The 4902-nt window shown below is 32.8% G+C and overlaps 1 pseudogene; it reads right to left on the bottom strand.

Moving 5' to 3' along the window:
• LOC109820441 overlaps nt 1–2542 on the bottom strand; it is a 3212-nt pseudogene extending 670 nt beyond the window's left edge.

The raw sequence follows: 4902 nt of genomic DNA, 5'->3' as shown, positions 1-4902 counted from the left end.
CGCATACCAAAATGAAAAGGAAAACACATGAAAAATCGAAAAGGTTTACACGTACGTACGTTCCCCCGAGCACAAGACAAGGGTACGTAATAACATAATTCTGAATTTAGGGCTTGAGAATAATTAATTTGAATCATCTTACGTACCATGACTGCTAAAGGGGAAGCGTACATGCAAGTTCCAAAGATGACGCATAAAACTCCTACGATCAGACTTCTCTTCTCATGCGTGTGAGCCCCGCCCATCACCCCTCCGATCACCGCGGCCATGAACAGAAGCTCAACCCCCAATATCTTCAGTACTTTCAGCTGGCCATATATACCAAACAAAAAAACATAATCAACATTATTAATATACTTCCGAGTTATAGCTAGGTATATAGACGATGATTAATTAGCTGATTTACGTACGCGAAGAGATTTCGATGCGTAAGTGAAGAAGACGAGCAAATATAACGTCTCGAGCGCAAGGCCGGCGCCGTTGATGGTGACCACGAGAGTGCTGTTGGGGGTCACGAAAGGAAGACCGTAGAACACCCAAAGCATGCAGTTAAGAAGGGTCGCTAGGTACGGAATGGGAGAGAATTCCTCCACCGCCTTCCTCTTCCATATCTGAAAGAATGTTGGCCTGCATCAAGATTAATAATAAAGGAATGTTATTTATATAGTAGTAAACCATAATAAAATATCTTCATTTTTTATTGCGTGTAGATCGATCCCTATTACTATATATTGCCCAATTTCGTATAGACCCATTGTTATCCTAGTAGGTCGATTTGTGTAAATTTTTTTTTTCTTTTGACTCTTTTACTACTAGAATTTCTTTTTAAAAAAAAGACGAGATCTCTTAGAACGTCTATTAATTTTTTCCCTTTTTCAGAAGGTAAAAATAGAGAAAAACAAGTTCGCTCACTCGGGGGCCTATTTGCAACAATAGAACTAAGGGGTTCTATCTGCAATTGGAGGATATAGCCCAAGGGGTCTATCTGCAATTAACACTTTTTATATATAGGTACCATAAAATAATAAGGTCAATTAAGCAGGCAGTGTCTGAGCTTATGCTCTAAAATTTTAAAGTACCAAATTTGTAAGAATAATGTTATATGTAAGAGGAAATTTGTAATAACAATATTTACGTAATAGAAAATTTCTAAAATTTTCTTATTAAATTTATATATACATATATATTAATTACTTCACCCTATGTAGACTTTGAAAAGAAGATGCATATATATGTTTATTTAAAGAATATAGGGATTTTTCTATAGAGTGCTCTGAGCACTTTATAAGAGAGGAGAGAGATAGAGAGAGATGAATAGTGGGAACGGAAATAAATGCAAACAGTGGGCCTCTCTACTATTCACCTCTCTCTATCTCTCTCCTGTCTTATAGAGTGCCCTTGGGCACTCTATAGAAAAACCCAAGAATATATGCAATAAGTAAGTAGAATAAGGAGAGAAGGTGCATGAATAAAACTTTAATTGCTACCAATTCGGATCACTTTAATATTACATACCTAAATAGCGAAAGCTTTTAATTTTCCATAAATGCGAATTAATTGCAAAAGCATGTTCTTCTTGCAATAGGGTTTTTCTAGATAGAGAGAGGAGGGGCAAAGGAGAAAAATTAGTGCAAATCAAAAGGGTCCATTTGCTATTCATTTCTTTCTATCTTTCTCATTTCCTAACGAGTGCTCACGAGAACCCTTTAGAAAAATCGATAAATTAATAATAAAGTAACTGTACTTACATTGGTGAGATAAACAGTCCGAAGGATATGACATTTCCTGAGACAAATAGCGAGATTGAATAAGAAAAATTGAAATGTTTCTTTTGAAGTAACTAGAAAGGAAAGAATAAAACGAAATAATAGATAAATCAATGTTAAAACACAACATTATGATTCATGAACACTGAATTGAGAAAAATAGTGACTGTCTATTAGAGAAGAGACCAAACTAGTTTTACAAGAATTTCAAAGGTTTATAGTTGTTTTATGGATTGAGAAAAATGAGAATATGAAAAGAACTGATTTACAAATAATTGCCTTTTCATCTTTCACAAAGATCAATCAAGCTAAAGCATTTCTAACTAATGACTAGTTCAGTAATCGAAAATAATAAAAAACTTCTTATAATTACCATGAAACTTTTAACTGTTTTACTAACCTGGTAAATAACATTAATCTTCAATTTGAAGTCAAAACAATTTTATAAGAATATGTAAAACTTAAAATATAAAAATAATATAAACTAGGTAAATGTTAGGTCATTGAAATTGGCTCAAACTTACGATAAAAAGTGAGGATTAGATGACTAGAGTTACAAGTTCAAAATCGGACCGAGACTTGTTGCAAGAAATAGAAATCTTGTCCTATATACGCAGAAGAATGAGAGGAGGAAAAAAAAAATTTCATCAAAAGAGAGAAGAAAGAAAAGAGTTTAGAATTATGGATACCAATGCTGCCGACAATATTACGGGCTGCATTTGCAGTCACCATTTTCTTCTAGCTTTTTCACAGAGAGAGAGAGAGAGAGAGAGAGAGAGAGAGTTGTGTGAGAGAGATCGCTATAACTTCAAAAATAGAGAGCTTATATAGAAGATTAGAGAGGAGGAATATGTGTTGTACAAGAAATACAATTAATAGTAGATTTAATTAGTGAAATAAAAGTTTTTTTGACTTTTTCTTTTGAGGGATAACAACTTTTGACTTGTATAGTAAGAGAGAAGCTTTGATCTATAATTGGTAGTTAGGGTAGTAATGGACAATTATATTACAAATTCTCGATTCTACCACGTGTGAATAGCGAGGTGAGAAAAGTTAAATTTTTCTAGCAAATGTCACACTCATATTACAAATAATTCTAAAATTAAGAAAATATTAAACTCATTACAAATAATTCTAAAATTAATTTATACTTTTATCCAACTCCAACATTATCCAGTAAGAGTCCCATATTTTTAGCATTCGGAATAGGAAAAGATTTTTTCTCTCGTTCTCTCTAGAGTCTAATAACAAAAAAATCTTTATAAATCCTTGTATTCAGCCAAGAAATCATATAAAAAAGTAACTAACTCCTAGAGATTTGCAAGTGAGAGATAATATCACTATACATTCATTTTTAGGGCAATTCATCACAAAAATAAAGAATCTAGATCTTGTCACTTCTATTGTTATTGGTAGATTATCAAAAAGAAAATCACAGCCTTATCTTTATTATCATATTCTATACAAATTTATTAATTAATAATTTTAAGCTAAAATAAATTGAAATCTTGCACTAATACCCACGACAATATTGAGCAATGCACTAGCGTGCAAATTATTCTTGGTCGGTGTCACACTAAAACGATTTGTCTCTGCTTGTTTCAATATGGCCAAATTCATAATGTGCCATTATGAACTATGTTTCCATTGCTAACAGAAAATGAGGGAGAAGTTAGCTGAACCTTAATTGTCCTTATAAGCTAATCCAATAAGTGCATTTTCTTATACATATCTGAAGCTTTTATTACCATGGTTTAATGTAGGGTGAAAATATCTCTAAGTTTTCCTTTGGGTTAATTTTAGGAAAAACCCCTCAACTATGGTTAAGAATCCACATCCGATTGATAAGAGGATTCACGGGGGGTATGATGAGTATATTGGATTTAGAAAGAATCTCAATCACCCACTAGATGATTAACGATTATTATCAAAAGTAGTGGTCGATCTATGTGCTATATTTTTAAAGCGGAGAGGATCCACATCAGATTGATAAGAGGATTTTTCTGAGACACCCAATAGTTGAGGGGAGCTTATCAAATTTTAAAAGTTGATGGAGGCTGTCTACGGCACTTATAAACTTGAGACGGGTTTACCCAAAATAAAATTAAGAGTGGATTTTCCTGAGACACCCCTGATAGTTGATTGCACTTTTATAAGATTAACCATTTTCCTTTTCTCCTTCTACGTCTAAATTATAAGCGTTACCTTGATACTTGATTGCAGTTTTTTAAGATTAAAAGTAATGATTTGTTAATAGATTAATTGTTTAACATGGAAATTATACGAGCTGACTTAATTAAGTTATAAGATAGCCATGTGTTTCCTCCAGTTACTCATCGTGCACTCAGAATATATAAAGGTGTATTACGTACCTTTTAAGGAATTGGTTCATAATTAGTAATTTCAAGGATAGATGAAGTGCAGGTACAATTTTCGCATTAAGTGGGTGTACCCACTTATATTTTGCAAATTTTCCATAATATTAGGTCGAGATGTCACCTGACGTGACTTTTAATTTGGGACAAAACACCGATGTTGTTAATTGGAACAAATTAAGGCCTGATCGAGCGGTAGAAAAAGAGAAAGCTTATGCGGTACAAATGACAATATACTATAATATATCGATAACACATCCTAATTTTACGTAGACCTATAAGCGAAGTTGATTCAGATGGCGTAACACATTTTTTATTTTGTTTATTTTTTCTTTTTTCTTTTTTCTTTTTATTTTCTGCATCAAATTAACCAGACAACTAATTCACAATGTGGACCGACTCACATTCTTAATTAAGTGCATCTCTGATATATTTTTTCGGTTAGCTATTGGTAACAGAAGCCTTCAATTTTAGATTTAAGTTGATGAATCCGCCAATTAAGCTAAAACATTGAATTTGAATAGAACTAAGATGTAATTTTACGGAAAATAGATCGAGCCAAATTTTCCTCATCGCTGAACTCTAATCTCTCTCTGATTGTTTATTAGCTAGGTGACTCAATAACATGAAAATGTGCTTCAAACCCTAAGAATGAGGTGACACGTTTTAAAGAAAATGATTAAGATGTGCATTTGAAGAATCCACGAAAAGATAAATTTTAGGGTAAGAAACCACCCAAGCGAACAAAATGGTCAGGCTAG

This window comes from Asparagus officinalis, chromosome 8 (assembly GCF_001876935.1).
Source record: "Asparagus officinalis chromosome 8, Aspof.V1, whole genome shotgun sequence".
NCBI lineage: Eukaryota > Viridiplantae > Streptophyta > Magnoliopsida > Asparagales > Asparagaceae > Asparagus > Asparagus officinalis.
Note: the sequence above shows the minus strand (reverse complement) of the source record. Positions and strands in the feature narration are given on the sequence as shown.